This window comes from Vombatus ursinus, unplaced genomic scaffold (assembly GCF_900497805.2).
Source record: "Vombatus ursinus unplaced genomic scaffold, bare-nosed wombat genome assembly UNPS02015175.1, whole genome shotgun sequence".
Classification (NCBI taxonomy): Eukaryota; Metazoa; Chordata; class Mammalia; order Diprotodontia; family Vombatidae; genus Vombatus; species Vombatus ursinus.
This window is the reverse complement of record NW_020954953.1, coordinates 7,794,171-7,807,084: the sequence shown is the minus strand read 5'-3', so window position 1 is coordinate 7,807,084 and position 12,914 is coordinate 7,794,171. Positions and strand designations below refer to the sequence as shown.

The window sequence follows — 12,914 nt, the reverse complement described above, 5'->3', positions numbered from 1 at the left end:
TCTTCTTCTTCTTCTTCTTCTTCTTCTTCTTCTTCTTCTTCTTCTTCCCTCCCTCTCTCTCTCAAAAATATGGAAGGCTTCACAAATTTTCATGTCATCCTTGCTCAGAAGCTGTGCAAATCTTCTCTGTATCTTTCTGATTTTAGTATATGTGTAGCCAAAACAAGTACCAGACAGGTTCTAGAAGGGAGTCTGACAGTTCTTTTAAGAACTTCTTAAGGAGACTCAAAGGCACTATTTATTAATGCTTTTTTGGTAAACTGATACAGAGATGGTTTTTTTTTAAATGCCCCTATTTTTCTCATTATAAATTTCCTTATAGCAAGTATAAGTCTTAGTGAGAAGATTATTGGATTTTCTGTGTGTTCAGAATTGGCATGTAATCCTAAAAAAATTGTCTGGCAAACAAATGTAAATCTGCATATTGCCTGCTACATGTACCTTCAGGACTATACACTTTAAATTTATCTAATCCTTTAGGCAGGAAGGTACTTTTACATGCACTATGTCACCTGATCCTTAAAATTGTCCTTCAAGTTTTGGAGGGCAAGTATCTTTATTCCCATTTTATGAATGAGGAACCTGAGACTCTAGGATAAGTGTTCTTAACCTGGGGTTTGTGAATGGTTTTTAAAAAAAATATTTTGGCATACTGTATTTCAATATAATTGGTTTCCTTAGTAATCATATGTATTTCTTTTATGCATTTAAGATAATTATTTTGAGAAGGGGTTCATAGGTTCACCAGACTATTAAAGGGGTCTGTGACACAAAAAAGATAAAGATTAACCCTTGTCTAAGAAATTAAATGATAGTTTTTAAGCAGAGGAGCTGGTTTTTGGACCTAAATCTTCTGAGCTCTCTTCCAATGCCCTTTCCACTACTCCATGCTGCCACTCAATATAGGTAGAATAACATCATGGCGATAGCAAATGAAAATCTCTTTAAGCCAAAGATTACCTCCATGGACCAGTCAGAACCTTCTGAAAATGAAAAGATTTGTAATTTCAGACTGGAGTAGAACTTTTGGTTATTACACGATTTTAGTAATTTCTTCCTCAAGATGAGGAGGACTGGGAGTGAGGTTGAAATGGGGTCTAAGTGAAATTTTAATGAAATAACTGTAAGTGAATCATCATAAATCAAATTTGTACTATGGCATTCAGTCCTTAAGAAAGAGTTCTTGCAAAAATACAAAAAAAAATCTTTGGGGTTTCAATCAAGTTGAAAGCATATGAAAAACAGTTCAAGATGTCTAATAAGCCAATTTTGTAAAGGACTGAAGGGGTATTCTTGCAAAAAAAGACATGCATGTAAGGATGACAGCTTTCTTTTCAGGATTTGCACACACAAATTTAAGTTGTCAACTATTTGCACTGATAATTAGTCGTTACATAGCACTTTAAAATTTGCAAAGCTCTTTACTTATATTACCTTATTTGGGCATCACAACAACCCTCTAAGCAAAGTCCAGTAAGTATTATTACCCTCTTTTACAGATGAGAGGGCAGCTAGGTGGTGTAGTAGATAGAACACTGGGCTTGGAATCAGGAAGACTCATCTTCATGAGTTCAAATCCAGCCTCAGACATTTACTAGCTGTGTGACAAGTCACTGAATCTGTTTGCCTCAGTTTCCTCATCTGTAAAATGAGCTGGAGAAGGAAATGGCAAACTACTGCAGCATCTTTGCCAAGAAAACCCCAAAATGTTGTTATGAGGAGTCAAATACAACTGAATAACAAAATTACAAATGAGGAGGTTGAGGTGTAGCATGATTAAGGGTCTTGCCAAAAGTTACACAGCTAGTGTCAGAAGTGGGATTAGAACCCAGGAATTCCTGATACCAAGTCCATCTATCCACTGTACCATATTACCTCTCATGTATAGACCTAGATGTAGGTATAGGAATAGACATATATCTTCATGTCAATTCAACAAATATTTGTTAGCCAACTATTTCATTCAGAGTACAGGGTTACATTCTGAGAGGTTTGAAGGTTGAAATAAAATACTGCCCTCTGTCTTCATGAAACTTACCATCTAGTTGGCGTCTGTTACCTGTCAGTACAGGTACAACCTCCTTTGAGAATCCTCCTTTGGAAGAGAGTGTAACCCATGTGATTCTTCTAGTCCTATGGGGTTCTAATGCCTTTAATATTGATGCACTTCAGTTTTTCCAGGGGTGTTTCATCTCAGTAAGGTAGGTGGCACAGTGGATAGAATGCTGGACCTGAAGTTAGGAAGACTCATCTTCCAGAATTCAAATCTGGCCTCAGATCCTTACTAGCTGTGTGACCCTAGGCAAGTCACTTACCCTGTTTGCCTCAGTTTCCTCATCTGTAAAATGAGCTAGAGAAGGAAATGGCAAACAACTCCAGTATCTTTGCCAAGAAAACCCCAAATGGGGTCAAGAAGAGTTGGACACAACTGAAAAATGACTGAACTGAAATTCAACTCACTTGTTATTGGAAAAAGATCTTACATCAAGGGAATGATTAACAGTTCAATTATTCTTAGTGCTTTCTGCTCCCTCTTCTGCCATCCTACTACCATCAATGTGGATTTAGAAAGGAGCCATGATTGAGAAACATTTTGTATTTTTATCTGCTTTGGGGGCAATAATAAAAATAATAACAATAATGATGATGATGATAACTAGAATTTACACAGCACCTTAAAGATTGTAAAGCACTTTACAAAAACTTCATATTATCCTTACAACAACCTTGGAAGGTAGGTACCATTATTATCCTCATATTACATATGAGGAAACTGAGGCAGAGAGAGGTTAAGTGAATTTGCCTAGGGTCACACAGCTAGTAAGAGTCTAAGGCTGGATTTGAATTCAGGTCTTTCTGACTCCAGATCTGGTGCTACACCAAGAAGCTACCACCATGGCCAAAGAATTCATTACCTAGTGACCATCCTTCTCCATACTTAAATAGAATAGTCCTCAGGTCATAAATCAGGCTGCTATGTCTGGAACCATAATTTAAGCCTTTTTGAAATTCCTAGAAGGTGCCAGTTTTTGTTATTCACTGACATAGCTTTTGATAACCCAGCATCATCTCTAGACTGTGAAGAAGCATCAGAGTAGGACTTACATGGATAAAATTTAGACTTTAAAACAAATTCTAAAAAATGCCATGCAAATAATAATTGTTTTTAAAATCTTAGCACAATTAAAAAGTTGGTAATCTGTTCCAATCCCCCTCATCCTGACTTTTGTCTTGCCACTGGACTTCAATGACTCTGGAAGAGAGGGTGAGGTTGACAACTTGGTGCAACTCTGCCTCATTGAAATCCAATTCACACGCAAGTCAAGCCATCATCCCGTGATGTCATTGTTCCTCTTTGAAAACGAAGGACAAAAAACAACAATATACTTATGCTTTATATATATATATATATATATAATATATATATACTTATACTTTATACTAAATATGCTTTATATATGTTATTTCATTGATTTTCCCCAAAACAAAATAAGGTATGTATTACAAGGATTATAATCTCCATATTATGGTTAAAGAAATTGAAGCTTTGAGATATTCTGTGATTTGTCCGTGGTCACACAATTCAGGTTTCTCCTGACTCATAAGCCCATTTCTTTTTTCTGTTTCTTCCCACCAAATGTTTTTGTTTTATATTCATAAATACTTTTATATAAATCACTAAAAGTACCAAATATGGAAAAGAAACTTCTTTTCCCTTCATTGGGACTCCTTTGAATATAAATGTCTTTTTAAATCGTATCTATGGAGGCAAGAGTGACAGATATCCTGAATTTGAATCTTATTACTAGCATAAAACAAATTTCAAATTCCAAAAAGAGAAGGAAGATCCAAATTCCATATTTAAAGATAAAGCTCTGAACTCAAACCAAGAAAATCTTTGCAGTAAGTTTAAAACATGTCTGACCATCATTTGTTTCCCATTAACTGTAGCATTCCCAGTGGATAAACAGAGCTTCCCATTCAGTATGAGAAAACAGAAAGCAGCCAGAGTCACCAAATAAACATTTCCTCTCCAAAAGGACCACTTAGAAATGCTATAAATGGGATTCAGAGGAACTTGTTGCAGATGGGCTTTGCATGGACATTAAAAAAAAAAAGAAACAATGGCAAACAGAAAAGGAAAAATCCAATCCTGGGATAACAAGGTAATATTTCCCAACCTTCCTCCAAAAAGAAGGCAAACATTTCAAAATCGTTTTAGTGAAATGAACTAGAGTCACATAGACTCTATAGTATGTTCTAAGGAAGGAAGGAAAGAAAAAAAGAGAAAGAAAGGAAGGAAGAAAGGAAGGAAGGAAAGAAGAAAGAAAGAAAGAAGAAAAGGAAAAGAAGAAGCATTTTAAAGTTTTAATATGTGCCTGGAAGTGTGCTAAGTGCCAAGATACAAATATAGGCAAGCAAGATAATCACCAACAAGAAGTTCATATTTTAATAGGGCAAGACAAGATATTTAGTGGCACAAGATATAGAAGTAGGGTGCTTGTAAATGTCCAAGAAGTTTTGTGGTGGGACCAGGACCAGGAAAGGTCAGTTAAAAGCTCTCCAGTCAGAAATCAGGGTCCAAGTTGTAAGAGGTGGTGGACAAAGAAGAGTCCAGAGTATGAGTGGCATGGTTTAGATATGGCTGGGAAATATCATAGTAGACTCAGGGCCTGGGAAATCCCCTACGCCTAACAGTCTGAGTACAGGTTGGGGAGGGTGAGGCATACTAGAAACAGTGAAGGAAGTGGGGTTTCAAGACAGATACCATGCCTGGGCTAGATGTCTAAGATGAAAGCTCACTATCAGAGCCTAGGGTCTGAGTTTTCAATACTTAAAAAAGAGAAATGAAAGCAGTTATCCGCTAAAAAGATAACCAACCTAGCATAGCAATAAGCTTTTACTGTTCTTTCCAATGTTTCCTTGACCACAAAATTGGAACTAACAAAGATCTACTCTCCTTATTCTGCCCAGAACTCTGTATCAGCTCATACAACTCTTCCTAGGTTTCTCTGAATCCATCATTTTTGTCTTCCTTATGGTTCAATAATAATCCATTACTTTCATATACCGTAAATTGTTTAGCCATACCCCACTTGATGGGTTGGGTACCCATTTTGTTTTTTGTTCTTTGCTACAATAAAAGGCACTAAAGCACTGTTATCAATACATTTGTTCATATGAATTGTTTTTCTTTGTATTCAATCTCTTTAGGGTATATACCTAGTAGTGATATGACTGGGTCAAAGAGTATACACACATGGTGATGGAGTGGTGATATAATGAGCAATGCTGCCTAACCATTCCTATTTGCCACATATCCTTTCCCCACTGCTAACTAGATGCTTATTCTCTGTGATGGGAAGTACCATCAAATAATCTGTAGTTCTGTCCACTTTCTTTCTTTCATTCTTTTTGTCTGCCTTCCTTCCTTCCTTCCTTCCTTCCTTCCTTCCTTCCTTCCTTCCTTTCTTTCTTTCTTTCATTCTTTCTTTCTTTCTTTCTTTCTTTCTTTCTTTCTTTCTTTCATTCATTTCTGAGCCCCCAGCCAGAAACAGTAATTTGACAAAACATTTCAATATTGGATCTATCTCTCTCTTCTCTGGAGATGCTTCCCTCTCAATTGTCTCCTCCCAACTGCATTCCCAATATTACTATACAGACTAAAAATGCCTCTGATTAATACTATTTATAAATTTAGAATAAACATTTCAAACAAAGACAGGCTTTCCCAAGGCTTTCTCAAGCCAACAGAGAAAGGCTACAGGTTTCCACGACAGAACCTCATGGGAAGAAGAAGGTACAGAATCATCATCTTGGGGTCTGTAGTGGTGGGGAATGGGTTTAGCAACAAAACAACATAGTATCAGCCCCCCACCCCTACCCCACCTCAGCCTCTTCTTAAACACACACCTGCATTGCCCTTTAAAGTTATTGGGAGCCATGAAAACTGATTGTTGTGAAAAAAAAATCCTTTGTGAACCATAAAGTGCTACAAAATTATGAGTTATTGTTACTAATTAGTGGGAAGATCAGCTGATGTGGCAGGAAGATAATGAGCCTTTGGAATCAAATCTGCCTCTACTTCTGGGCCTGTGTAGAATGTGCTGCCTAAAAGACAGATCACTTGCGGTTGTTTGGTTTGACCAAATGTTCACAGTTAGTGAAATTCCATAATTGTTCTATCACCAAGTGTGTAAACATAGGTTTAGAAAGATTCTAAATCATGTCTTGAATCTGTTACTGTGTATAGTAGCATCTATCCAGAATTGTGTTTGACTTCCCCCATGTGCTATTTTATCAAGGAAAACCCGAGAATATCAGGTGGGGTTTGAGAGTGGAAGGACCCCTTCTCATAACTAAGGGCACAGGTGTGTTCCTGACCCATTATGGGTAAACTCCTATGTGAGACCCAAAGTCTTGGGAACCACATACAAGGGAAATGGAGACATGTTAGTCTGGAGCCCAATTTTTAACTATAATCACTCAGTCATGACAAAGACTCTGAAGGCCCTATAGTCTTGAGAGAGGGTTACTTCCTTTGGAAAGGGAATCGTGCATGTCATCTATCTGCAACTGTAGGCAGAACAGTGTGCTATATTTTACAGATGGAGAGATAAACTGTATAGGGGGATCTAATGAAGCAGTGAACCATGAGAGTCTCCATAGGAGGCATGTATTGAGAGGCCACCCTGGATGGCTAGAGGTGAGCACTCTACTCAGAACATGTTTATAAATGGCTGATGCTACACAGGTCTCTGGGGAAGGATTGACTGTTCACTCCCCTATTTGGGAAGGATTGTTCATTTATTGTTCCCTGAATGTTATCTGTCTGGGTTCCAATATAGATTGTGTTTGTGAAATGAGTAACTTGGCACATGGAAAAAGTGGTAGATTTAGAGAGAGAAGACCTGGGTTTTAGTCCTAACTTGGCAACTTATTAACCTATACAATACTTTTTAGACAAATTACTAAATACCTGGGTCTGTTTCCTCACTTATAAAATGAGAGGGCTAGGCTAGATGACCTTTAGGGTATCTGTGGCTCTAAATCTATGGTACTTTTCATTCTCAAGCTTTGTGAGCCACCCGCTTGCAAGGTAAGTTGGTGATAACACACTGGACAGTAACAAATAGGAAGTACCCAGATTATCTGGGTCAGACAATGAACCAAAAAATGTGAGAAATTCCCTTAAGTTATACTTGTGCCCTTACGGTAAAAAGTAGAACAGAGAAGTGAAATGACCCCTTCATAGGTATAGAGCCAAAAGAGATCTCACCAATCATTAAGTCCAGCCCCCACATTTTACAAATAAGAGAGGTAAAGTGACCCAAGGTAACACAGTCAGTAAATGGCAGAGCTGGATTTCATACCCAGGTCCTTTGAAGCCCCATTTCTATTGCCCAAAGCATGTCTGTTTCTGACATCAAACCAATTGATAGTACCGAGGACTTTGGTCATAAAGACTTTCTTTCCTGGGTTTTCATTAGTTATGGCTATTGAGGAGGCAGGAGCTGTGGCACCTGCAGAGACAGCTGCCAGGCCATGTCTCCACAGGGATTGGTCCGCGAATGATGGAGATCAGACCAGGCCGGAGGCAGGGCCAGTGCCTAGGGTACACTGTTCTTTCTAGAGCTCTTGGGCATGGTGTCCTGTGTCATTTTCTGAGAAGTCTAAAGAGAAGCTGTGGTCATGGTGGTGGTTTAGTCCTGATGGTTCTTTCTGCCTGCTGTCTACATCTCCCTCTAGGCGATTTGTTGTCAAACTCAAGATCTTGTTATTCTATGCATGCTTGTGTGCTTGGGGATTTGTACTGAGAGCAGATGATTTTCCTTCTCATTTCTTACCAGCCAATTAGGCATGGAAGGAGTTAGAAGAGAGGGGCTAAGAGTGAGAGAAGTGGAGACAAACAGTAAAATGAGTAGCATCTCTTGACTGTTACTTCACCTACAGTCGCCATTGTGATCATAGCAATTCTTACATCTGGGTCTCTATAGAACATGGTACTGTGAGGACCGCCTCCTTCTGGTTTTTTTGTTCTGGCCAAACATTCAAAGTTTGTGCAATTCTGTAATTGTTCTGCTACTGTGTATGTAAAAATAGTCATTCACCTATAGACAGGGGTTTACAGCTAATTTGGAAAAGTATTCCTTTAAAAATACATCATTGTTTTTTATGGTATTTCTGATCACTTATATTGGTCAAAGTTCTCTCCTCCCCCAACTAAATATCTGTGGATAATATGCAAAGACAATTTAATTTCTCAAGAGGTAAATAGTAATTTTTCTTTAAGATACTCTATCCTTAGAGTTTTCTGACACATTGCTTCTTAGGAAGAACAAAAGAATCACAAAATAATTAAATCTAAAATTTTCAGAAATGGCCAAATTGGCTTTTTCGACCTCCCCAAGAGGTCTTTCCTTACTCCTTCAAGTAGAAACTCCCTTGATCAGTGCAAGAAGTGGTTCTCCAGCCCATGAAGAAGACTTTACATTTATTTTGTACTTAATCTTCTATAAACATGTTGTTTCTCTACAATAGAATGTAACCTCCTGAATGGGAAAAATTTTCATTTTTGCCTTTATTTTCCTAGCATAGTAGGCAGGCATATTTTTGGGTGGAGTGCTATGTCTATAATTTTATTGATGTGGGAAATTCTTCCAACCACTAATAACTAATATTTATGTAATTATATATAAATTATATCATTTGATTTCATTATCACAACAACTTTATAAAGTAGGTACTATTATTATCATTTTCCAGAGGAGGAAACTGAGGCTAAGAGGATGAAGCCAAGTGTTTCTGAATTAAAGGAAGGCTCTAACCAAAAAGCCATGCTGCCTCCCTTGTTTCAGTTTCTAGCACTAGGCTTCATACCTAGTAGTGACTTAATAAATGTTTCTGTTCATTCAATTAAATTGAATTCTCTAAATTTAATAATAGCTGCCATTTCTATAACCTTAGAGAGTATGTGCTATTATCTCCATTTTATAGATAAGGAAACTGAGACAGAGAGAGGTTAGGTGACTTGCCCAAAGACACATAGCTCATGTGTGAGGCCAGATTTGAACTCAGGTCTTCCTGACTGCAGATCCAACACTCTACCCTAACAGAGAGAGAGAATGTATGGTGTGATGGAAAGAGTGCTAGGACTGAAGTCAGTGAGCCTGGGTTTAAATCCTGATGGCTACTTACTACCTGTTATGACATAGGATATGGGACTTCAGTTTTCTCTTTTTAAAAATGTGCATGTTTGAATAGACAGCCTCTAAAGTCCCTTGTCCCTCCAGCTCTTTATGGAACATATTTTTGATTCAATATATTCTACCTATAGCATATAGGAAGGCCAAGAAGAGACTGAAGTGCTCTTCTCTGTCAAAAAGCATTCCCTAGCGAGTCTAAATAAACCGCCTTACGTTCAAAAAAGAGCACATCTTTGCCCACTCTTCATCTGTTGCATGTTAAATTCTTTCTGAAGACCTTGGAGAAAATTGGAATGATTTCTCACTGATGTGGTCATGTAGAATTCTTTCCTCATGAGTTGCACATGATGTCTGATGTTCCTTGGTCTCAGATTCCCCTTTGCAAAGTGTGGCATTTATATTGTTCTCTGACTTGCTGCTAGTTTTTGCAAGTCTGATGATCCTACCTATTCCCCAACCAATATTCCTCTTTATGAGAGGCAGTGTGGTATTGTGGATAGAGAGCTGGCCTCAGTATCAGGGCAAGTTGGGCCTTTGACACATACTAGTTATCATGACTGTGGGCAAATCACTCAACCTCTCCATGCCCCAAGCAACTCTCTAAGACTTTAAATTGTAAAGGACTTCCAGATTTGCATTGATAGAGAGGATTCCTATTCGGGTAGCCCCCTACACTGATGAAGTCCTATGTCTAGACCAGAAAACAAACAAATAAACAAAAACCTCCACATCTTTTTATGCTTAAGGTACCAGCATTCTTACTATGCATTTGCTTCAAATTAAGTTGGACCTCTGGAAATTTACTCTCTACCTCTTGAGAAATTAAGATACCCTTGTGTATTACTCATAGATATTTAGTTGGTGGGGGGAGGACAACACTGATCACTAATAGTGATCAGAAATGCTGTAAGATGCCAAGATGTGATTCTAGAACAAGGTTGGGAAAGTCAAATGGCTAAGGCATTACTGAGACATGTATTTAATGATATCTAACCAGGTACACGGTCACCATAGCTGGCATTCTCTGTCTGTTTAGCAAACACCTTCTTTCCAACCAAAAATGTTTTGAATGTTCTTTTTCTCAAGTTTTTTTTTTGTATGTATTTAGGAATTCTTGGGAGATCTCAGAAAAGAAACGTTAAGATGTTCCAAGGAAGTATCTTGTCTTCTTGGAATTTATGGCAGGATGGGAAAGAAGAAACACTAGATACCTCCCAACAACAACAACAAAAAAATGTCCTGACATATCATGCTCTATCCTATAGCCACAAGAAGGCATTTAGATTCATAGTTAAGACCACTTGTAAAGTTATTTTTTTAAATCTTTACTAAAACTAAACTTAATCTCCAAACAATTTTGAGCAGTAATGAAATTTGGCATCCTTGTTCCCAGCTGCAAGTTTGATTTGGCTTGGGATTATATGGTCCCCCTTCAATTTAACCACCACAAAATTGGAATTAACCTTCATGAATACATTATAACATGTGTGTGCGAATGCAATAAGAGCAAGCCCAGAGCCTAGGGGCACAGGGTAGAGTGCTAAACTTAGAGTCAGGGAGACCTGGATTTGATTCCTGCGTTAAATACTTACTAACCACATCATCCTGGGCAAATCACTTACTCAGCCTCAGTTTTCTCATCTGTAAAATGGAGGATAATGATAATAATGATAATGATAATACCTACCTCCCAGAGTTGTTGTGAGGATTAAATGAGTTAACATATGTAAAATCACTTAACCTCTTTAAGTCTTACTTTTCTTATATTAAAATGGGGATAATAAAACTTTGTAAACCTTAAAGTCCCACATAAATGTTAGCTATTATTCCAGGTGCTACCCCACTGCCATAAGTCAACAGTTCTTGGGAAGGGCCATGTTGCTTCAGTTCTTTCCACCCTCTAACCAAGGTCTGATTCTTGGATCTCCCAAATCACCACCCATATTCTTTAGATTTTTATGAAAATTTGCCTCCCCAGTGCTTTTGAGAATCTCCCTTCTCTTTCTGATCCATGCACTGTCAATCAACAGGTTCTGAAAGGCAACTGTTCTGCTAATTAGTATTCCCATTTTTGGTCTAGAATAGAGAAGAAGAAATAACAGCCAGCATATATGGAGGATGTTTTCTAGTTCTATGAATAGAAATCTAGAAATGAAAGGAAGGCATCTATTTTTTTCTTTGAAAAAATATATTGGTATGAATGAATGAATCCAGTCTTTTATTTTTTGACATTTGAAATAACATTGATCACAAACCTCCTTTAATCTGAGGGGAAGTAAAATCCATTTGCTTCCTCAGCGTGAAAAAGGTTTGATTGCTCTATGACAGCCCAAGAGTATAAAAAACAGAGGAAAAAAATAATACCTTATACTGGGTAGACCCAAATAGTGAAGATATCACAGTAAGATACACTGGAAATTTTAGCTATTGTACCGTATGAATTGAAAGGTTTTACAGAGATTTAAAATTGAGATTTAAAACAAAATGTGCCTTCACTTTTAGTTGGTGTTCCTTGGATACTGCCACAGTTTAACTAAGAATTATTAGCTAAACTGAGAATTGTTGTCTTAGTCTTGACATGCTACATGCCTAGAAGTCAGTTTATTTCTCGGTAAATGTATTTCTCTTCTTCAATTGTAAAATGGATACATTCTATAGGGAGTGATTTGAACCATCTAAAACCTGTAGCATGTTATAGGAATGCTGAATGTTTCCATTTACTGTAACTTGTTCAGCCATTCCCCAGTTGATGGGCATCCCCCTCAATTTCTAGTTATTTGTCACCATATAGAGAGCTGCTATAAATATTTTAGAACATATATGTTCTTTTCCTTTTTCCCTAATCATATTGGGAAACAGACCTAGTATTGGTATTGCTGGATCAAAGGGTATAGGCAGTTTAATAACTAGTTGGGCATAATTCCAGATTGCTCTCCAAAATGGTTGGATCAGTTCATAGTTCCACCAATAAATTAACATTAATATCCCAACTATTTTATATTTCCCCCCATGTCTAAGATCACTAAGCCCATTTTAACCTGATTTGTCTCCTGATCATTTATCTTCTTACTCTGAGGGTCATGACTGTGACATATTGTTAATGCAAGAAAATGGCAAAAAAGGGTTAGATTGCAAATACATCTGGGTAAGAGCTAGAACTGTCTCTTTAGCCAAAAAATAAATGAAAGATATTAACTTTCCTAAATACTGTAGCATGCTGTGATAACACCATGCTTACAAGAGACTTAGCCAAAAAGAGGTTCCCTAGTATCTCAAAACTCACCCCAACAAAGACTAAGATTATCACAAGGCGGTGATAGTCAGAAAGGGACTTCAGCAGATATATAATAATTTGACAGTATTCCTCTTCTTACCATTCCCTGAGCCCAGACATGTTAATCTAAGGGATTCATAGTTTATGGGTAAAACAACTCAGTATAGGTCAGACTTGGGAGACAGAGCGGAGAGAGGTGGTGGGAGGAGAAAAGGAAAGAGGCACAGAGGAGGGAATAAGAGATTGCAGTGACTTCTCATTAATTCTATCCAAACAGAAAGTAAACCTTAGAATATGAGAGTTAGAATGACTTCTAGTGGCAATATAGTCCAACCTGTGCATGAATCTCCTCTGTAGTATATCTAACATGTGGTCATATGACCTATTCTGTACATGTTGAGTTCCAATGAGGGTAGAGATCATGTTTTTGCCTT

General features: G+C 37.6%; 1 non-coding gene across 1 annotated transcript; it reads right to left on the bottom strand.

The window, feature by feature from the left end:
* Window positions 1-63: 63 nt before the first annotated feature.
* LOC114031552 lies at window positions 64-166 on the bottom strand. The gene has a single exon (XR_003567753.1). It is a non-coding gene; the product is annotated as a U6 spliceosomal RNA (small nuclear RNA).
* Window positions 167-12,914: the final 12,748 nt, after the last annotated feature.